Source organism: Podarcis vaucheri (assembly GCF_965113315.1).
Source record: "Podarcis vaucheri genome assembly, chromosome: 6".
NCBI classification, from domain to species: domain Eukaryota; kingdom Metazoa; phylum Chordata; class Lepidosauria; order Squamata; family Lacertidae; genus Podarcis; species Podarcis vaucheri.
In genome coordinates, this window is record NC_138764.1 from 97175720 (window position 1) to 97199445 (window position 23726).

General features: G+C 44.5%; 1 protein-coding gene and 1 long non-coding RNA gene across 4 annotated transcripts in view; one reads left to right on the top strand and one right to left on the bottom strand.

Moving 5' to 3' along the window:
* Positions 1-14842, top strand: part of LOC309534375 — a 36416-nt gene extending 21574 nt beyond the window's left edge. The window contains exons 3-4 of one of the 3 annotated variants that reach the window (XR_014220643.1): positions 3212-3363; positions 10046-10460. This is a non-coding gene — a long non-coding RNA (uncharacterized lncRNA). Of the gene's footprint in view, positions 1-3211; positions 3364-8628; positions 9663-10045; positions 10461-14496 lie in introns of those variants that run through there. The other 2 variants (XR_014220644.1, XR_014220646.1) reach the window with 2 other exon arrangements.
* CABLES2 (Cdk5 and Abl enzyme substrate 2) overlaps positions 1-23726 on the bottom strand; it is a gene marked incomplete at its 5' end in the record, with an annotated part of 47060 nt that overhangs the window by 21910 nt on the left and 1424 nt on the right. The window lies entirely within an intron of this gene.

The window sequence follows — 23726 nt, forward strand, 5'->3', positions numbered from 1 at the left end:
AAAACAAAATAGTATGTTACCACAAACACACCCGATCATCTGTCATGATCTCTGTTTCACAGATAGCAATCATAATCCTCATTTTATCGACTAATAGAATTATCCCAAGAACAGGCCATATACTGGGTCAACGGTGTCAGGATTAGCTCTTGGCTTATAGTTCACTGGACTATGTCATCTTATTTCTGCCTATTTTCTCAGCAATGTTCTGTGGATTTAGGGCACAAACTCAACTGGGATATAATAAGCTGTGCATCTGATCACTAACACCCACTGAAAGAATAGTAGTTAAGAAAACCCAAAGCCCATCGAGAAAGCTGGACAAGACCAGTCCGGCAATTTTGCATGTTCATGCCAATGCTAAAACAACTATGCACTGATATGATTGCTTTACTACTGGGAGAAATGCTCTTTAAGTTTTACCAGTTAATCCAATGATGCCACCATGATGTACCAGCTGCAGTGTGATGTAACAGCATTATGCCTAGTTGGTGGTCATTTGCTATCATAATTTGCTGGGCCAGGCTGAAGGTCCATCTCGTCCAGCGTCCTGCTCTCACAGAGGCCAACGAGATACCTGTAGGAAGCCTGAAAGCGGAACCTGAGTACAACGATGTTCTTCCCACCTGTGATTCCCAGGAACTGGTCTCCAAAGGCATACAGCGGAGGTAGAACATAACCCTTGTGGCTAGCAGCCATATTGCTAAATCCTTATCTAAACCATTGAGCCTCTTAGGCTTGCCGATCAGAAGGTCGGCGGTTCGAATCCCCGTGATGGGGTGAGCGCCCGTTGCTCAGTCCCAGCTCCTGCCAACCTAGCAGTTTGAAAGCATGTCAAAGTGCAAGTAGATAAATAGGTACCTCTCTGGTGGGAAGGTAAACAGCGTTTCCGTGCGCTGCTCTGGTTTCGCCAGAAGCAGCTTAGTCATGCTGGCCACATGACCTGGGAAAACTGTCTGGACAAACGCCGGCTTCCTCAGCCTGTAAAGCGAGATGAGCGTCGCAACCCCAGAGTCGTCTGTGACTGGATATAACTGTCAGGGGTCCTTTACCTTTACTACAGCAGAATCCCATCAACAACTTCCTTTGCCACTTGCACACAAGCCAAGAGGAACAAGGGTTGAACACTTTCAAAAGTCTTGCTCATGTACTTCAACTTCGGCAACCGCATTATGGTGGTGTGCGGGAAAAACAATCTCTCAAAGGCATCTATGCAAGGAATGTTTATATTCGGCACTAAAAGTTTAACACTGAGAAATGTTGGTCTCTGTGACTTTTATAATCTGCATGTGTCTGCTTATTTTGCATTAACAGCCCGTTTTTTTGATGCAGGGCCATGAGGTTACTCAGGCCTCCTTCCTTAGTCAGGTACTGCCTTTATAAATCTAAAGGAAAAAAGCAAGTTGGGAATCTTAGTACGCTCAGATCTCACCCAGTGCCAATTCCTTTCTGTAATACACACAACCAGCATGGTCAAAACACAAAACAAAGGTGAAAAATGCTGGTACTTTTTGTTTTGTTTTGTTTTTCTTATTGGTAGCCTAGTTGGAGGCCAAGGCAACTCGTGGGAACTTGATCCCTTTGCTATGCAACAAGGGCAGGCAGTGAGCTCATTCAGAGATCAGAATTGCACACAGCTGCCCATCAAACCCCTCCAGGCATATGGATAAAAAGATACAGATTGGCTCCCCCAGGGGACGCTTTTTAGCTCGCTTTGACTGCAGGGAGAATGGATTGCTGCTGTACTCACACCCACACAGCCCCCAGTGCGTGCATCTGGCTAAAATTAGGTTCCAATGCTCTTTGAAAAGTACACAAAGCACAAGTTTCAAGCACTACCTGCAATAAAAAGCAGCTACACACAGCTACTGATACGATTCTTTAGTACAGCCTGTATTTAACTTGGAAGAATGCAAAGCACCAGGTGTCCAACTTTATATATAGGGATATGCCAAGACCAACACTTCAGAAGCGGATAAAGGAATTCCACAGAACTCCTGCGATATGAAATGCAACCCCTCTATCATTGTCTGTCAGGCTTTAATATTACTGAATAAAGGACTGCCAAAAGCAGTCATACCTAGGGACAAGTCAAAGAAATAATTAGGAATCTGGCATGGGCAAGAATGAGGCAAATGGAACAATAGGTAACACCAATAGCTGGTCCTACAAGGAAATTTTACAAGCTAGAATGGGAATATAGGAATTAGCAGATCAGGCAGGTGTAAAGAATGTGTTTAGGAAAAGACCCCCCCCCCAATTGTTTTTCTGCTATATTTATACTTATAGTTTCTGTTGTTACCAAATGTTATATTTTTATTCCTTGTTGAAAGCCATGTGGAGTACTTTGCAACAGGGCAGCTGTGATATTCTGATCCAGCTCACCTACAGCACTTGGGATTTCATGCCACAGAAGTGAATTCTAAATAGCGAGAGCTATCCAGTGTTCCAGTTCTGAATATGCATCCTTGTTAATCCTTCCCTTGCTTCGCCCCCACAAAAGCTAACTGGCAAGCTCTTTTGTAATCCAAGTTGAAAGTCATTAGGGAGATGGATCTAGCCTTCAAAGTTTCATTGGGTGCATAAACTGGCGTAAGAATATAGAGTATCTCTTACCATTGGACAAAAGCATCTCCACGAAAGGTGCTGGTGAGGTTGCCTCCCTCGCTCTTTTTTGCAAGTAACTCTGAACAAACTAGCTAAGAAAGCCTGAGATTGGCTTTATTTCAACTGGAAGTATCTGTTTATCTTCCCAAATAGGCTGGTATTTTCCAGTCTGTTGGTTTAAAGAGGATATCCCCCTCCCTACTGAAATCTTCTCTGAAAGCTAGATTAGATGGCCATTTAAGCTATGACCTTGTGTTTTTAGAATATTTCACAAGGTTTCATTAAGTTTTACATCTGTTTCAGGATATTTATCCTTGGGGAGCACATAGTAATTACGTGGTGTAGGGAGGGATATTTATACAAAAAGGGGGTCAGCCCTCAACCAAAGCCCCTCCTCCAAACAATCACAGTGACCTATAACTACTGCAAATAAAACAAAACATCCTTGTCCCACTTTCTCTCTCACTAGATTTCACTGAAGTAAAACCATGTGAAAGAGTGAATCACCATCATCGTTTCATTAATGAATGAAATTTCAGCATCTCTACACGTCCGCCTTTGCTTAAGCTAATAATTCCTATTTCTATTTGTGTTGTGCTCTAAGGCTGGTTGGCACCACCATGATGCAAGATTCGAGAGACCCGGTGCCTTGTTAGCATGTGAAACCTGAGACTTCCTCCAACTGAGGCACACACAGCCGATCAGATAACCTTTCTGACTTCCGCGCCACCATCTGCTGCACTGGTTAAGTCCCAGGTATTTGGATATTCAGATTCAAGTTGCATTCATAAACCTAGCAAAACTAGGAGTTATTGTGCGGTCTACCTGCTCCCCCAAATATTTTATTACAAAAAGGGATTTACCAAGATACATGCAGCATGGATACCACAGACTGCTAACAACCTGGTTTGTTTAGGGGCTTTTTTAAAAAGAGAGAAACCCCCCCTCCCATGCAAACTATGGGTCTGAGTTTAGTCATCTAAATTCAGCAAACAGAACCCTGGATGCGGCGAATCATGCAAAATTCACACAACAAAATGTACTGGCAACCGATGAGCCTGGTATGTGACAAATCACTATGTCAGAGTTCAAAAGTGTTTGCAAATGGGATCACAGTGAGCAAAATCTGGAAAGTCGCAGAAATCTAAAATTCAACAGAAGCCACTGAGAAATTTGAGGATTCCCCACTAAGAGTTGCCAGCCAAGTCTCCTGGCAGAAGCCCATCCGTGGCAAATCAATTCCAACGTACACTACTAGAATCACAAGGTCTACTCTGTGTACCAGTTTTCCGCCCTCGGGCTTCCACCCATGCTGCTGGCACTCAAGAGTGCACATCTAAAAACAGAATGTGCGTGGAGCTTGTGTGTTTCATTGACAGACACAGAATAGAAACCGTAGGTGTGACCCTCGGTCATCAACCCAGAATATTAGTCTTCAGCCTTTTAACACTAGGGTGCGAAAATGGAATAGGATTCTACATAATGTAATTATATTATATATTTATAAGATTGGATGCTACCACTGCAGTGGCAGTGGCTGTGCTCCAAGTGGTAAAGCCCAGTGGCTCAGAAGAGTAGTTAGTTTGTTTTGCAAATGATGGTTGCGAGGAACTCTGGACTCCCTAGATCAGTACTGGCGAAACTGTCCTTAGGAAGATATTGTGGCCTGATGTATTTTTCCACATGAACGTGCAGGAGTAGGGGTAGTGCTGGGAATGACCTTTCCAACCATTGCATTTTATACAAGCCACCCTGGGGTGAGCATTCCACAAATGGGGAACCACTGCAGAAATGGCGTGTTCACGTGTTCCCACCCTCTGGACCTCTTGCAGAGGGGGCACAAGAAGAAAGGCCTCAGATGATGATCGCAGGGCCCAGGTCGGTTCATATGGGGAGAGGCAGTCCTTGAGGTATTGCAGTCTTGGGCCCACAAATAATAAAACAACATGTCTGGGTAGGCTTGCCTCAACGAAAATGTTGTTAGCAGGTGTCAAAACCACACAACAAAGGTTCCTGTCTGGTATAAAGACGTTAATAATAATATTAATAATAATAATAATACACCGCCCATCTGATTGGGTTTCCCCAGCCACTCTAGGCGGCTTCCAACCGAATATTAAAAACAATACAGCTTCAGACATTAAAAACTTCCCTAAACAGGGCTGCCTTCGTTGTCTTTTAAAAGTAAAATAGTTGTATATTTTATTGACATCTGATGGGAGGGCGTTCCACAGGGCGGGCGCCACTACCGAGAAGGCCCTCTGCCAGGTTCCCTGTAACCTCACTTCTTGCAGTGAGGGAACCACCGGAAGGCCCTCAGCGCCGGACCTCAGTGTCCAGGCTGGATGATGGGGATGGACACGCTCCTTCAGGTATACAGGACCAAGGCCGTTTAGGGCTTTAAAGGTCAGCACCAACACTTTGAATTGTGCTCGGAAACATACCGGGAGCCAATGAAGATCTTTCAGGACTGGTGTTATATGGTCTCGGTTTCAAAGTACAGCTGCTGCAGCACCAAGAGATTTCGACAGTGGAACAGACGCCCTGGTGAAGTCTCCTTCCTTGGAGGTTTTTAAGCAGAGGCTGGATGGCCACCTGTCATGGATGCTTCAGCTGAGATTCCAGAATTGCAGGGGGTGGACTAGATGACCCTTGTGGTCCCTCCCAACTCTACAATTCTATGATTAAGTAAGAATTAATATATATTGCAAACACACACACAAAGGGCTCCCCAAAAGTGAAATCCTGTAAACCTAAGAGATGCCTGTTGCAAAAAATCCCCATTTGTGACAGGGGCGTCAAAATCTGGTATATTGTTACAGCAATAATATGGCCTATCTATATCGTCTTTTACAAGCAGATGCCAGAAGGTTGAGGTAGGAAGATGAAGGATGGATTTCAAGTAGTATCTATATATTAATTAAATACCAGGCGACGGTGCCAATATACCATGGTTATGGCTCTGCAGTTCTGGGAAGCGAAGCATTAAAAATCAACGGGGATTTTTATTTGAAGACATGGAAAGCCCTATCTGTAATGAAGCTTTCGCTCATCAAGTTTAATGGCATATTGTACAGTAGATATAAATGTCAGGTTTCATGAAGAATTAAGACTTTAGTAAGAGATGGCTACAGGGAGGAACTGGGCCACAGGCTGTGATAATCAAAGACGACAGCCCACATCATCTTCATCTGTTCTTGAACTTTTGGTTATATTTATGGGACTGCTAAGAAGGAGGTTACAGAATAAACACAGTTCCAGATTTAAGCACAGCAAAAAGGGCCAGAATGTATTAATGAATGCCAGCAGTCAAAGGAATAGTTAAATAAACTCTGCAACATACCTGAAGTGTTGAAGCTCACAAAATAAAACACCTTAAAAATATGTTGTTAAAATACAAACTTTTAGAAGTAGATGATAACCTTTAACGTTGCAGGTTGAAATGACCCACATTTAACTGTGTAGGGCAATTTTTGAATATTATCCTATACTAGATACACAGGGATTCCCAAACATCTGAGTTCCTTGAGCCCTTGATATTACAAAGTTGTCACCAACCCCAACCCAAATCCCTAGAAATGCAAATAAAATAGAGTCAAGAAATGCAAATATATAATCAACATGTATTAATCACGAATCACCATCACTAGGAACCATAAAATGTAAAATAATGATGATGATGATGATGAAGGAAAACAAGTGAAAACAACAATACCATACTTTTTATCACCTCTAATAAGATGCAGGGGACGACAGAGGACAAGATGATTGGACAGTGTTCTTGAAGCTACGAACATGAGTTTGACCAAACTGCAGGAGGCATTGGAAGACAGGAGTGCTTGCCGTGCTCTGGTCCATGGGGTCACGAAGAGTCAGACACAACTAAACGACTAAGCTACAACAATAAGATGCATGGGAATGATGGGCATGTGAATACTGGGCTAAAGGTTTGTGCATCTGAGTCCTAAGTCAACATGTATTTCAGGATACAGCCTGTTTCTCTGCTGAAGAGCACTAACAAGGCTGAATCCAGCTTTGTTGCCTTTAAATTCCCTAGGTCTTTATTCATCCCACTGGCATGTGGTTGGCCACTGTGGGAACAGGATGCTAGACTACACAGGCCTTGCGTATGACCCAGCAAACCTCCTCTAATCTTGTAAAAGTACGCCTGTATTCTGAACATTTTAACCAGGAGATTAAAACTGGCCGAGTCTGTCCCTGCCAGGGTTATGAGAACCCTGCGGATAGGTTGCAATAAAAATAGTTGGGTGGAGACATAAGGACAATGCCACACTAGAGGTCACAGAAGGACTTCAACTTCATAGACTGGAACAGGCAGTTCTTTCCCAGGGACATAATCCCTTTTGTGATGTCATCCCCTCCTCTCCACTTATCCTGTAGGAATCTTTACCACCACCTATTTTACTTGTTCTTGCTCTCTGCTGGAGGCAGGCAACAACAATAGCAGATGTGGGTTGACGACACCCATGCGGCAACTGCAGCACCTAGGACCTTGCTGTAGCCAACCCAAAGAAGGAAGACAGGGATTTGCCTTGTCCCGAGTCAGACCATGGGCCTATCCAGCTCAGTCATTGCCAGTGCTGCACGTGGAGATGCCGGGGGATCGAACCTGGAACTTTTTTTTGGGGGGGGGGAATTCTTTTTATTTTATTTCTGACATATACACCAACATAAAAAACCACAAACAATCCAAAAAGGATAAAAAAGAGAAAAAAAGAAATAAAGCAAAATACAAAGGCACAAAAAAGTCACATAACAAAAACATTAGATTCATACTGTTTTGTTGAACTGACTTCCCTCCACCACGGTTTGAGCTGTATCCCAATGTTTTCTTCTGCAGAATCTTTTTACCACTTTTATCTCTACATCGCCGGTTTTATATTACCCCTACTGTAATTTTAATATTTCCTAAATTTGTTTCCATGTATGTAATGAATTTGTTCCAATCATTAATAAATTTGGTGTTTTTCTGATACCTGATCTTCTGTGTCATTTTTGCTAACTCTATATACTTGAATAACTTAATTTGCCATTCTCTAATAGTTGGGATTTTGGGTGTTTTCCAGTTCTGCGCTAACAATATTCTGGTTGCTACCGTTGCATATTGAAACATGGTTTGATCTTCCTTCTTAATCTCATCTCCGACCATTCCTAAAAGAAAGGCTTCAGATTTTTTAGGGAAGTTATATTTCAAAACCTTTTTTAATTCATCGTAAATGAGACCCCAAAACCTTTTCACTATTTCGCATGTCCACCAGAACCTGGAACTTTCTGTGTGCAACACAGATGCTCTGCCCCTGAGCTATGGAATTATGTCGTGCAATCATCTTGCACTGCCTGCAGTTCACCGTTGTGCTTTAAATTAACGAAAAATACACATTTAGTTTAGTAGCCAAGGCATAACTAATCTGTACTGAGCAGGAAGGAGAATACACTTCTGCTCAAGTATGTGTTAAGTGCTTGGCAGGATCAGGCCTTCATCTAGCTCAGCCTTTCTCAACCTGTGGGTCCCCAGATGTTGTTGAACTACAACTCCCATCACCCCTAGCTAGGAAGGCTCAGGGTTGATGGGAGTTGTAGTCCAACAACATCTGGGGACCCACAGGTTGAGAACCGCTGATCTAGCTAGTCCAGTATTCTTTGCAAGAATCCCAGCAATCAGAAGGTAGTCTTAGATGGCCCATCATCAAAACATTCCTGTTATGAACATCTTATAGATGAAACGTGCCACAATCAAGTCTCGCAGAAACATACCTGCAAGATCTTTTAAAAGCAAAAGGCAAAATAATATCCTCCTCCCTGTAACATGATCTTGACTAGTTTGAACCAACCATCGCCAAAGAGCCTTTAAAACTGCTGCTTTGGTTCTCATGTGCTTTACACGGCAGCAGATGCACGTAGCCTCCCTTCTCAAAAACTTCCTTGATAGCTGAGTCATTGTACCAATGTCACTACCCAATTAACACAGGGTATTTTTATCTCTGTTCCGCCTTATTACAGATTACTGGCAGATCTGGTCCTTACACCTAAACTATGTGTGATTGTAGAGCCATGATTTAAGGCTGGACGTCTTGGCTGCGAGCCAGAGAACTGTCGAGGATCGTGGAAAGGGGCTCAAACCATCCCAGTGGGACGCTGAATTTCTCCCTCTGAACAGCTGGCACCCAAATCATAGTACTTAGCATTTGTGTTGTGTTATACAGCGTGCAAAGAGCTTCACATGCTACCATCTTACTGAAAAGGTTTTGTAAATGCCACCCTGTGAGTTAGGCTAGGATTACTGTACCCATATTGGCATAAAATTAAATAAAATTCCTCACCCCCATATATCTGCAACTGATCACTGTGCTCCACAGGAGACGGCCTACCGAAGATTTCATCACATCAGGAGGTCCACTCCCAATGCTGCAGAAATCAGGCCTTTGGTAGCAATACCCACCCTTTTGAACTCCTTCCTGTTACATATCTGGCAGGGAGTATTAGAAACTCAAATATATAAGCTAGGTTCCAAATGGCTCCTGAAACCAAGGTTACCATTGCCAGAACAGAATGTCTAGTTGCCCCCTTTTTTCTTTTCTTTTTTTGGCAAAATGGCTCTAAAGTCTTATTTTTCAAATGTTGGGATTGACTGTGATGGATTATCTGTTAAACATCTGGCTAGTTCAGATGACAACCTTAAGCTAGGCTAAGAACTTTGAGAACTTAGAAAAGAAAAAGTCACTTGACCCAGGGACAGCCCACATATATTCCAACCTTTTTTCCCCTTAATGGTGACATGGACCATTCATGACACAAGAATATTCTTCACAACTGTGGCAACTAGACATTCCATTTTGGCGTTTGCCTGGTGCCTTCATTATATATCTTTGCGTGCCAGGTGAAAACATTTCTCTATACCCAGGCCTTTGGCTGATTAACATTATATGAGCTTTCAAATATTTGTTGGAAGAGGGTTATTGGTTTGTTTTTGTTTTATTATGTATTTTGTGTTCTCATTTTGTATTTTTCTGCTGTGAATTGCCCTGTGATCTTCAGATGAAAGGTGGTATACAAACGTAATGATTAATAATAATAATAATAATAATAATAATAATAGTAATAACAGAATAAACATCTAGGGAAAGATCGGTATAAGGCAGCTTCCTTTGTTACACTTAATCAGCTCTAACTAGGCTACAACTGATGCCTATGATTTATTATTATTATTGAAAAACTCAATTCCTGAATTGTTACAGAGTAAGAAAGGCGGAAACCTCATAAATCAACACCTCCAAAATTATGGGACCTGGGAAGTGGCAAAATGTAGGCTCCTTTTCATTTGCGTTTTGCTCTGAGCAAATATTGCAGTTGTGCCTCTTTCAGAGTTCTTTACAAATCATGACAGCTTAAAAACACTCCATACTATTTCACATGGCAGGAAGCGGAGATATTTGACATTTTGAGAAGAAGTGGGCTGTGAAAACCCCCAGAAAGTGCTTAAAAAAATATCCATCTCTAAGAAATAAAAGCACATTCACGGCCATCCGTTACAAGCTTCCCACTCATTTGAGAGAAGGACGGAGGGTATTTGTGGCCCTCAGACATCACACAGATGACTTATAAAGCACAATCATTTTATCTCCAAGAGGTCACTCAAGTTCCAATTGCAGTGATCCTGGAAGTGAGTACTGAAGACTGATTTTTCAACATGTGGTATACTGCTGGCTAAGTGACCAAACCAAGCATAACAATAATTTAGAGTGGTAGCAGCTGCTGCTGTTGTATGTAGGGAGCTGCCTTCTAAAGATTTCAGACCACTGTTCCATTCAGCACAGTACTGTCTACTTTGAGAATGGATCAGGGACAGAACCTTTTGCATGCACAGAATGAGCTCTGCCACTGAATTACGGTGCAGACAACTCTGAAAAGGATGCAACTGGCCCCTTTACAGAACTCAAGAAGCAGAGCTTGCTCCTCTGCCAGTTTAAAGTCAAGAAACAGCAACAAAAGGATTTATAGAGTTCAAGGGACAGATACATATTATGTGTTCAGTTTCTAGCACACACCATTGCCAGGAATCTGATCACAAAACCACCAAAATGCACACCAGTGAAGAAAGCTGCATAATGGATTGGCAGCGGTTAATTTTATATAGTCGCACAGAGAGAATGCTTCTTGCTAGGGCAGTTTTGCTCATATGCAGATTGAATCAGATCAAATCAAATGAGGTTTCCTTAATCAGGCGACAGCCCTAACAATACCCAGTTATAGGAAGAGTCATCCCACACTGGCCTAATCCTAGCCTCTGAGAGCTATGATGTTACAGGGACCATAACTACCATCATACCCAAATACTGTTCTTGCTATCTGGGGCTGATAGGAACAGTATTAGAAACTCAGGTATATAAGCTAGGCGCCAAATGGTACCTTGAATCTAGGTTGTGGTTGGCAAAATGGAATGTCTGTTCACCATGGAGTTGGACTAAATGACCATTGGGGTTCCCTTCCAATGCCAGAATTCTATGATCTCAACTACATTGCTTGATCTGTAAAGGTACCCCTGACCATTAGGTCCAGTCGCGGACTCTGGGGTTGTGAGCGCATCTCGCTCTATAGGCCGAGGGAGCCGGCGTTTGTCCACAGACAGCTTCTGGGTCATGTGGCCAGCAGGGCTAAGCCGCTTCTGGCGAACAAGAGCAGCGCACGGAAACGCCGTTTACTTTTCTGCCGGAGTTGTACCTATTTATCTACTTGCACTTGACGTGCTTTCAAACTGCTAGGTTGGCAGGAGCAGGGACCGAGCAACGGGAGCTCACTCCGTCGCGGGGATTCGAACCGCTGACCTTCTGATCGGCAAGTCCCAGGCTCTGTGGTTTAGACCACAGCGCCACCCGCGTCCCTTGCTTGATCTGTAGCTTGCTCTAAATTCACTGGTTCCAGTATGCAAGATGGGGAAACACACACAGTGGAAATGGAATTAATGAAGGACCAAGGCACAGGTTTTTAAACTGGTCGCCAACCTGGTGCCCATAAATCTCCATGTAGTTGCAATTGGACATGCACCAGTAGCAAAACACACCTGGCTAATTTCGAACACTGGATGGGAGCTGGAGATCAACAACATCTGGAAGCCCAAAGCTTGCCCATTCCTCCGGGCCTCTCGGGGCAAAAGTCAACCCCCTGAATTACGCCTGGATGTTACACAATTTATGAAGGATTATCCGGCCATTTCTATTTTGGTAGTTTCGGTAGCACGGTTGTGACTCACTGCAGGAAACAAAAGTCCCTTTTCCTTCTCACATGCCCAGCGAGGCAGAGATCCTATTTCCACGGCACAATGCAACAGACTCTGGAATTGTGCAGCAATCAGCCATTTCGCAGGTAACCGAACTCACATTTCTAGCCCGGAGGCATCTGCTGTCATCTCCACTATCAAGCATGTTACAACTCCCAGTCCTGTCCCTGTTGGGTAGCAGAAGTGCACTGAGCAACACTTTAAGCAGCGAGCAACCTGACAGCCAACACAAAATCAGAGCACTAAGCTGGGGGCACTGCTTGCAGCATCCCCAATAAAGCTTGCCGTTGCTGTTACAGCTTTTTATTGTCGCCCCCGCCAGCATGAACCACTCTTCTTCTTCACCTACAACGGAAAGCCACCTCTCCCCTCCTTCAAATCCCTCCAAACACACCATTTCTATGATGCTCTTGCAAAAATAGCAAGCAATGCAAAAGACTTGAAGCGCAGCAAAGTCTAACTCTGTGCCACTGCATTCATTTGTTCACAACAACCCCATATTGCTCTTTCACCCAGTCCTCTGTTCTCTCTCTCCAGTCTTGCTTCTAGACTGCACGCTCTTTAACACAGGGACTCCCTCATTTGTACAGAAGCAGCAAAGCGCAATGTTTTGAGAACTGAACTCACCATCTGTGTTAGAAACTGGGAAAGAAAACCTAGGAGCCAAATGGCTTCTGGGACCTGGGTTGTGGGCGCCAAAACAGAATGTCTAGTCGCCACGTGGGGGGGGGGGAGGTCGGCAACACTTTTTATTTATCATTTTTGTATGCATACAATTCACATTAATATACAATTCACACAAGTGGCACATTGTTTAATATTACAATTTTATCAGAAATTGTTAATATGTGTTTCATTTGGTGTATACAATAAAAATATTGGTATCATACTTCAGTTTTCAAAACACTCCTCTCTTTATTGTTAAAGTCCTTAACATCTCGTCTATCCTTAACATATAGTTTGAGGCTTCAAAGCACATGCATTTCAGCAATCCTTGAGTGTTAGCCAAGCGCAAAAAATGGCACCCAGACTTCTTGAGGTGCTTGGAAATGGAGAACCTTCAGGTGCAAAAGGCACCTGGAACCCTGCTAATTTCGAACCCTGCTCACCATCTTTTCACCTGCCTCTATGAAGCAGATTACATTTCACCAACCCATCCTTGAGTATCCTAGAAGGTAAGCGGTAGAAAGCTTTTTGCAGCGACGGAACAGCCAAGGGTCAGAAACCCTTTGCAATTCTGCTGCAATTCATCCGCTGAACTACCAGTAGATGGGGATCGGCCTTCCCCCCACTAGCTGTCCTAATGGGTCCTCCCAGCTCAATTTCTATTCTGAAGGAACGGAGTGTCCTGGTCTTCGGAGCCAGGGTCCCCAAACCAGTCACGGCCTTTCAAACATCCTAAATGGCAGTGTCTTTCTAGCAGGAAGCTGAAATCTAGAGCCATTTACATCTGCTGCTGCTGATCTATTTGCTTACCCAGATGCGTCTCTCTCCCTCCACCCCCTTCAAGGCCGCATTGGGACTTCAGAAGAACATAATCAAAAGCTGCGTAGTCAGGCAGATGTCTTTGCCTTCCTCAGATTTCTCCGAGCTTTCATAACCTGTCAAGTTTTCAAAGCCCTTCAAGCTATCTTGGATGCCACTGAGAGAATCTGGCCTCTTCCCCCCCACCCCACCCTGGACCAGTTGCAGAAATTCATTTTAAATCTAGCCCTGCTGCAATGCGCTCCCCCCTTCTCTCCACACCTTTCCCTTTGAGAAAACCAAGGGACCGAAAGCAGGAGCAGAAAGCAGAGGGATCAAAACCCAAAAGGAAGCTAATTTAAAAGAGGAGTGGCGAGAGGAGAAGAAAAGGTAGAGCACGCTGGGGGTTCTTTTATTTGGCAAGCGTAGCAAGCGTGCTGCCTATGGGAAGGTGTGCAGCGACAAACCCACTGTTCTCATTTCTTGCCAGGAGGGCTGAAGGCAGGTGACATTTTTCTCCTTATTATTAAAGCTTTTTCCTGGCACAACAAGATAAAAGGAACTAATCCAAATACAGTCTTACCTCTGGTTGCGAACGTGATGGAGTAACAAAGCAGCATATAAGTCCCTGCCCCACTGAGCTTACAATGTAAAGTAAACGTAAAGGGACCCCTGACCATTAGGTCCAGTCGTTACCGACTCTGGGGTTGCGACACTCATCTCGCTTTATTGGCCGAGGGAGCCGGCGTACAGGTTCCGGGTCATGTGGCCAGCATGACTAAGCCGCTTCTGGCAAAACCAGAGCAGCGCACGGAAACGCCGTTTACCTTCCCGCCAGAGCGGTACCTATTTATCTACTTGCACTTTTGACATGCTTTCGAACTGCTAGGTTGGCAGGAGCAGGGACCGAGCAACGGGAGCTCACCCCTTTGCGGGGATTCGAACCGCCAACCTTCTGATCGGCAAGTCCTAGGCTCTGTGGTTTAACCGACAGCGCCACCCGCGTCCCCAAGCTTACAAGCTAGATATGTACTAAGAGTTTTCTTGCACACATCCCCATGTTTTAGCATTTAGAACAGATGCTTGGTCCTAGTTACAACCTGCCCCTTTTCTCTTCCTTTGCTTTGTAGTTTGGCTTTTTCTAACCAGATAAAGGCACCCCATCTCTCAAAAAGGCTAAAAATACTACTATTATCTTTTTCACTCGCTGCTGTGATTGTGCTCCAAGAAAACTCCTGCCAAGAAAATGCTGAAGCCAAGTGATCTGCCCTCCTTCGGAAGAACGGCTTTTAGATTCTGTTTCAAAAGTGCAATTCCTAATTATGGCTTTTGCTGTACCCTTTCCTAATTGTGTAACTGATTCTCCTGAAATGTCAACATGCCATTAGAGTTCCGAATATTTGCTCTCAAAAGACACCCAAAAAAGAAGAAGAGAGTCAAACACCACATACTAAATAAAGCTACCCTGACCTCTTATGTAAGAACAGCCTGAGTCAATATCGTGTCAGCCCTACAAGTCATTAATTTTGAAGCCTGCAGGGACAAGGTTTTAATGCTCTTTTCTTTATTTGATGCTGAGCAGCTATTCTCCAGCTCCTCTCTCCACCCCCTAAAGGGGTTCAGATATAAATGATGTGAAGTTTCCCACACTGGATCTTGCTTGCACTTCCAGGGATACACATCAGCACCACAAAGCCAGCAAAGTTCACCTGCCCCAAAGACCTTTCAGTCTAAACTTAGCTGGCTTGCCCCAGAAGGGCAAGACCACCTCCAAGCCTCAGCTGGAGAGCAGGCTCTTTTGCAACTGCAAAAACTTTGATGTCAGCTGCTCATTAATGAGGCACAAATTGACCTCCACCACACTTCAATCCCCCTGGATCACACAGCTGAAATTATGGTCTGCTGCACCATGGAATTCAGGTACAGGGGCGACAACAAGGTTTCCAAGACCCAATCACAGCACAGGCAGTGGGGTTGGGCAGGTGTTCCTCCACGTTCCTCATGTACTTCCTGTGCCCATGTTCCTTCCTGTGATATTTACTGTGCATGGGAGAGGAGTCTTGTAGCCTTCCCTGGGACAGGGCTGTGGCTCAGTGGGACAGAATCTGCTTTCCACACCAAAGGTCCCAGGTTCAATCCTTGGCATTGCCAGGTAGGGATGGGCTGCTTTCCTGAAACCCTGGGCAGCTGCTGGCAGTCAGTGTAGGCTATACTGAGCTAGGTGGGCTGACTTGATATAAAGGCAGCTTCATATGATTCTCTGTCTTCCCTATCACCAGAAAGGGATGATATTACGGGATGTTTACCTAGCAATGCCACTTTGCTCCTTCCATTGCTTCCAGAGGATGGAGAAACTAAGGAAAGCAAGCCAATGAGAGAGGCCACCTGCTCCCCTGATTAATGTTTTTGGAAGAAATCTCAGCTGAGGGTTGTTGTTGTTGTTTAGTCATTTAGTCGTGTCCGACTCTTCATGACCCCATGGACCAGAGCACGCCAGGCACTCCTGTCTTCCACTGCCTCCCGCAGTTTGTTCAAACTCATGCTGGTAGCTTCGAGAACACTGTCCAACCATCTCGTCCTCTGTCGTCCCCTTTTCCTTGTGCCCTCCATCTTTCCCAGCATCAGGGTCTTTTCCAGGGAGTCTTCTCTTCTCATGAGGTGGCCAAAGTATTGGAACCTCAGCTTCAGGACCTGTCCTTACAGTGAGCACTCAGGGCTGATTTCCTTCAGAATGGAAAGGTTTGATCTTCTTGCAGTCCATGGGACTATCAAGAGTCTCCTGCAGCACCATAATTCAAAAACATCAATTCTTCGGCGATCAGCCTTCTTTATTGTCCAGCTCTCACTTCCATACATCACTACTGAGAAAACCATAGCTTTAACTATACGGACCTTTGTTGGCAAGATGCTGTCTAAGTTTAGTTTGGTTTATTACAAATCACCAGCTAGCTCATACTATGAATTTCATTTTTACAGCATTTATACCCTGTCCTTTAGCCAAGAAAGGGCTTGCAAAAAATCAGTCCCAAGGCGGTCCCTTCCTTAGAGGCTAAAACCCACCAGCTACTACTACAATGGCCGTGTTCTATCCTACCCGGTGCCAGGCTGCCTAGGGCTAACATGGAGGACACTGGGTAGCTATATTACAGCATATCATTAATGAAAGCAAACAAATGGGTCAGGAACGAGACTGAGTGTTGGAGTCTGTGCTTTGCGCATGCAGGTTCAATCTGCAGCTAAGAGGATAAGGTTATGGAGAAAGAACTGCCCATTGATGCACAGAAAACCAAAAACTAAATGGAGGAACAGTCTGATCCTGGTGTAGGGCAGTTCTCTCTGTTCTGAGTCTTTAAGGGCTGCATCTGGTTGTTTAAGCAACGCCAGGGAAGCACAACCCACAATACAGACAGGAGGCACACCTGCTGCCTTTACCTGACAAGCTTCCAGCCTTGCATTTTCTGCCAGTTACGTGCATCTGGCAAACTGGAAGGAGATCTGGCAAGAAAGAGAAGCTTGTTCAAAGGGTCACAGCAAGGACATTGCGCAGCAACCATGCTGTGACAGCTCCTTTTGAATGTGGCTTGGCACAAGAAGAGGCTGAATTATGATTTATATGATGCAGGCAGAGCCTGGATGCTGCTGCAGCCTGTATATTTTAGGACGGGGTTGTTCTAGATCTGCAAGAGGGGTCACCAAAGCACCTGGCTTGCTTATACGGGCTGAGCCAAAGGGTTGATCTCCAGAAATTCTGGGCTCATTCTCAGACACGGAGGACTGAGGCAACGTCAGTCACAACGGGAAGCCTGGAACTTTAATCCTGTTTATGCCAGCATTGAAAGGGAATCACAACCAGCGTTAGAAACTCAGATATATAAGCTAGGCACCAAATGGCTCTTTAAAGCAGAGTTACAGTCGCCAGAACGGAATGTGTCACTGCCATTTGGAGGCCAGGCGGCTCAAAAGTCGCATTTTTCAGTGCAACTTTTTGGTTCCTGAAATTTGTGCTGATTGTGCAGATAAAATATAACAGGCAGAATTCTACAGGATGTGTTGTTAGCGTGTGAAAACAGGCAAGATCCAAGGATCCCCAGGCACCCAGCTCCAGATGGTGAAGACGTCAGGCAGCATCCTGGCACCTGGGCATCTTCACTTGGTCACAAGTGAACGATAGCCAGGTGCAAAATGCACCTGGCAAATTTTGCACGCTGGTCTCAAGAGGACTACAGGAAGAGGTCACAGAGCAAAAGGCTTTGCGAGGGGGCCAAAGGGGAAGGGGGAAGGGTGCACCCTTGTACCAATGAACTAATTGCAATGCCAAAATGTCTAAGGCAACGCCATCACCGTTGCATTTTTAGCACTCAATGCTGGAAAAAAAACCCGCTTTAAGTGTTCCCTACCCAGGCAGTACAATATTATGTACTACCTATGCAACAGAACCCTTCCCCAAGTAATGCAAAGAAGGATTCAATGACTAGATAAACAGGGAAAGGAGACTGCAATGGGTGGGTGTTCCTGAATAAGGAATTACTAATGCCACAATGACAAATAATTCCAATGAGACAAACCAACCAATAGCTGGACCAAGCAAGGGGCAGATAAACAAGCCATGTCACTGTACTAGAACTAACAGGTTTATATAACAGGAGAATGGATTTTGGATGAACACTAGGAGAAACTTCTTAACTGCAAGGGCTGTCCAACCATGGATTGCTAGAGGTGGTGGCTTCACCTGCAGCGCAGGATTTTGAAGCAGAGGCTGGCTAGCCTGTGTTGGGGATTCTCAGGATCCAAACTTCCTGCTCTGAGCAAGGGTGTTTGCTAGGTGGTGTATGTGCTCCCTTCTCACCCCACAAAGCAACTCTGATTCATTTCAATGTTTTTGCTTGCATCATTTATTCTGCTTGCCCTAGAGAAGTGAAGGGAAAGATGCAGGGCATTGGCTACTCCTCCCCAAACCCCAGAAATCTTATTTGGCCATCGCTCGGGGCTCTGAGAGAACGATTGCCCACACAGTTCTCAGGCATATCACTGCAGCTGCGAGAAGCCTACGCTTTGCAAAATAATAAAAGGTTGGTATTCAGGAAACTGAATTCCGCTTCCAAGAGCTTGTTTTGTTCCATCGTAGGGCTAACAAGAATTGCAGTACGCGCACACACAACTGTGCAGTTGTGCCAGCTCAGAGAAGAAGGTGCCATCTATGGATAGAAGAACATCAGAAGAGGGCTGCTGTGACAGGACAAACGAATATCTGCTCCAGAATCCTGTTCTCACAGTGGCTCACCAGAAGCCCATGGGACGCATGCAAGCAAGACTTGAGTGCAACTGAGCTCTCCCCACTTGAAAATCCCACAAGTGCATGCTGCCTCCAACTGTGGAAGACCAGTATCAATGTGCTGCGAACCCTGCCACACTGTTAGCCTAGGGCGTGTCATTTCAGGGGGTGCAACTTAATTGTTCCAAATTTCTTCAGTGAGGGGTTTTATAAATATGCTTTGGGGTGTGAGAAATTCAAATCTGCTATTATTTTTGTGATTGGACAACATTTGGCTCGCTAAGTCTTTCTTTGATGGAGAAGCACATGACATGCTTTTGGAAAACCAAAGCATTTTAATTTTTCTTTCTGAAAACGTCAGGTAATGCTAAATAACAACAACAACAATAATGAGCAATAATAGTAACATACACTATAACTGCCAGTCATTTTTTATTATTTCTATGCAATTTCACACACATTTTACTTACCAAGCAAAACTTAATTATATTAATTTAACAAAAATATCCTTTGAATTCCCAAGTCATGCTACAACCTTTTACCACCCCTCATTTTGGGAAGCTGAAAGTTGAAAAATCCAATACGCTCTCCATGTTAGCCCAAACCCAGCTTCTTTGGAGCCATTTTCTCACACCCTGGCTCAGAAAACATAGTAGGGAGCAGAATCTCAACCGATGGTATGTAGGAATCTCCCTTATACCAAGCCACACCACTGACCCACCTAGCTCAGGATACTGTCGGCTTTGACTGCCAGCAGTTTTCCAGAGGTTCAGAGTGGAGTCTTTTTCCAGCCCTTTCTGGAGATGTCGGTGATTGGACCCGGGATCTTTTGCACACAAAGAACGTGCTGCACCACCGAGTTATGACCTTTCTCACTTGCCTCGTGCCCAGCCTCCACATTCTGGACAGCGTGGAAGCACAACTGGTTACAGAGTTCCTAATGGTAGACAGAGATTTTATGTGCACAGAACCCTTTGCTACAGGCTACCCAAAGCTTGGAGGTCAGAGGGGCATGACCTGAAGCTGAACACAGATCCAGGGAAGGGGAGCATGGCTATGATGCCACCCCTCTCCAGGCATTGATTGAACATGCAGGCTGGATTGTGGGAAGAGAGATAGGATCACAGGATCCAACCCACCCCAAACAGTTTTGCATCCCAAGATCTTAAATGGAACAGACCCCACACATGCACAACACATTCCCTACTAACTGAGCTACAGCTCTCTCAGTTATTGCACATATACAGTAGTACTAAATTATCTCATGCTGTACTAAAGTCAGATGCACTGGCATGTTTGCTTAAGTGTTTGCTTAAAAATAAAATTAAATCAACTGAGATGCTAGCAGAGAGGTTAGTCAGCAACATCACTTTTGCAAGCAGAACAGGAATAATTATGCTTTTGGTAAACACGAGCTCTGGGATGCCACAGGCTCAGGCTGGAAATTTCTGAACCCGACAGCCTGACTTTCATTAAAAGCAGCAATTCTTAATTCTTCCCTGCAAAACACTTGGCGTTCCTCTTCTCCGGAGGCTCACCCTCAAAGCTCGATAGTGCACAACAAGCCTATTATAACCGAAGAGCCAGGGCAAACAAACAAAGACAGGGCAGTGAAGCAACACAAACATACAAGGGAAATAGTTTTTGTCTGGGCAGGGTAATTTACAGGCCGGATCAAGGAATTTACAGGCCTACCGGGAACGCATTGTGCCCAGGTTAGAAGAGCACAATAAGAGAAGTTTGCTCTGCTCTCCCAGGGCTGCCATTTGGTGGATTAAACTACACATAACAACCCCTTCTCCCAACCCTAACTGGTCAACTGATGAGTAAAATATGTAAGTTATTAATGTGTTAAAAGCAGTTGACAGTGAACCTAGAGAAAAACATACTAATGACAAAAGTGAGGGACTTTAGAAGACTCGAATGCAGGTCCTCTCAGAAACTTGGTGGAAGGCCATCTATGGTTCTCCTTGAAGGTCTCTTGACTCCATCGACTTCATCCTACATGGCCAATGGTCACGGATGACAGGAATTCCACAACAACTGGGAGACAGATCATCCCCACCCCTGATTTATGGAGCACCATACCAGGCCACACTCAGCAAGCGTGATGGACTTAAGCTCCTGAACACTGGGTAATCAAAACACCATTATTCTGACCAGCTTGACGCATTTGCTTCCTGCTTCCTCCTGGACCCTGCATATGGGTCACGGACACAACCGCCAGGTACTCTAGGAGACTCAATGTTATGCGAATTAAATGTGGCATGCAGAAGAAGAAGAAGAGGAGTTTGGATTTGATATCCCGCCTTTCACTCCCTTTAAGGAGTCTCAAAGCGGCTAACATTCTCCTTTCCCTTCCTCCCCCACAACAAACACTCTGTGAGGTGAGTGGGGCTGAGAGACTTCAAAGACGTGTGACTGGCCCAAGGTCACCCAGCAGCTGCATGTGGAGGAGCGGAGACGCGAACCCGGTTCCCCAGATTAGGAGGCTACCGCTCTTAACCACTACACCACACTGCAGCACCCTAGACAAGAGTTTCAGGGATTGCCAACACCTGAGTGAGAGTTGTATTCACGCACCATTGTGAAGCACACAGTGGACCGGAATCTAAGGGTCCCATTGTTATCAGATGACACCACAATACACATATACGTATTTATGTTCTTGATTATATGGAATGTCTGGTAGTGTGCGGGCCATGACAAAATAATAATAGCCTTTTAATAAGCCTATCTTGCCTTGCCTTCCTATATTGACATGGACAGACTCTGGAGGAAGGGGAACGCAAACACTGGCTTGAGCTTTTCGCATCCCATTTGCATCCTGTGTCCCAAGTCGCTCAGGGCAACTGCATCTCAATAACCCCTTTGGGCCACTCATTCTCCCAGGCCGTTGCCAAAAAGCTTCATGTAGTAATAAACACTAAAAGCAAAAGATTTCTGTTGTAAATGGAACACTCCGACTCTCATGGCCTTTTGCTATTGCTCAATATTCGCTAATACTGTAATTATTCCTAGTTGTTAGGGGATTTTTTTTTGGGGGGGGGAGTGTTCTTTGACATTTTCACTTGTTTGCCCTGAACAGTTGAAATGGCTTGTATGTGTGTGATGAGACTCCTTAGTTGTGCAAAGCTTGCTGTAAAACAAAACATAGCATTTCTTATTGCCTGCTTAGGTTTCTAGCCCCTAAAATATAGATATTGGGTTGGAAGGAGCATCCTTTAATCCATCGGCCCACTTATGTTAGGATATCGCTGTCTTGTATTGTTTTGCTAGCTGATGGATTTATGCCATTCTATTGCACCCCCTCGTATATATTTTATGGTTTTTAATAGGCTGTTCACTCCTTTCAGGGGTGTGTGTGTGTGTGTGGACTTCGGGTCAAAAAAGTGGCATATAATATACTGCAAGAGGATCAGCACCCTATCTTTATTTACTCTCTTAATATGTTTCTTCCTACAGAGATGCTGCTGCTAAATTTATTTACTGTTGTCTAAGAGACTTCAGCGGCTCCTGCAGGCAGCCATGAACGACTGTCGGTTTGGGAATCATAGAATTGTAGTGTGGTAAGGTACCCCCCTCTGTAATGTTGTTTCTGTGTGGCTAGACAACACACAGGGAAAATCTGAGGTGGGAGACGGGTCCAGAAGAAAGTTGGGCTTCTGGAATGATGGCTGAGGGAAGACTACTCCCAAATCTTCGAATGGGTCATTATCATAAACTCAACAGAGCTAAAACCACTTGACTCTTCTCTAAGCACAACACAGGGCTTGGGTCACCAGTGTGCACCATTCCTTGAACACACAAGCACAACCCTACATGACCTTTGGTAAAATCTGCTTTTTCTCTCAACATATACACAATAATTTTAAGGACTCTTGAGCAGCTGATTTTTTTTTTTGAGGAGCAAATTAAATAGCATCCCCAATAGACCTAGCAAAACAAAGGCACAGCTCATGCCACCTTTTGCTAAGTCCCATAAGGTCCACGCAGAACCTGAATTCCACTAGTGGAATTCTCAAGAGCATCCTCAAAGCACAGTCGAGTTATGACTCCCAGGAGAAGTTACTTAGACTCTCATAATATGATAGGGAAAGAGGTAGGGTGTTAATTTGGACTCATCACCCAGCCTCTCCGTAGGGCAGTGAGGTCCATAAGCGGAGCGGGAGATATTCCCTAGGGTTTGGGGAAAACAGAAGCTTAGTTCCCAGCAGAACATTAATTTCCCAGCAAGAAATTAAAAGAAGAGATGGACTTGGTGTAGTGGTTAAGAGCGGTAGTCACGTAATCTGGGTAACCGGGTTCGCTTCCCCGCTCCTCCACATGCAGCTGCTGGGTGACCTTGGGCCAGTCACACTTCTCTGAATTCTCTCAGCCCCACTCACCTCACAGAGTGTTTGTTGTGGGGGAGGAAGGGAAAGGAGATTGTTAGCCGCTTTGAGACTCCTGAAGGGGAGTGAAAGGCGGGATATCAAATCCAAACTCTTCTTACGTTAATAGGACATTAAAATGTTGTAAGACATAGGCATGTAAGTTTATCATCAATCACTTTATTTGTATGCCAAAGTTAAAACCTTTCTCAAGGCGGCATGCAACATATTAAAAAAAAGTCACAAGCATAATAATACTAGTCATAAACATGAAACAAGACAGAAAGCACTCAGCCAAACTGAACAATTTCCACATAATTCCCAAGAACCAAAATAATGATAGAATAAAATAACATCAACAATAGCAGCAACCCCATCCCCAGATAAGCCTCATAAACCCTATTAGCCTATTAGATACCTTATTAGCATCTAAGACCAAATGCTTTTGGGGGGTCAGGGAAAGGGAAGAGGAGAAGAATCCTCATCAAAAGTAAAGATGCCAGGAAGACTCTCTCATCCTTTATACACTTAAGATAAAGAGACTTGTTGGAGCTAGTCTGCAATCCTGCACAGACTTGCTTTAGAGTAAGCACCATTTACGGTGCAGCTGTTTGGATGTTTACTCACAAATATACCACACTGAAGCCTGCAATGGAAAAGGGCCCTAGCTCAGTGATAGAAGATCTGTTTTGTCTCACGTTCAGCCCTTGGAGCT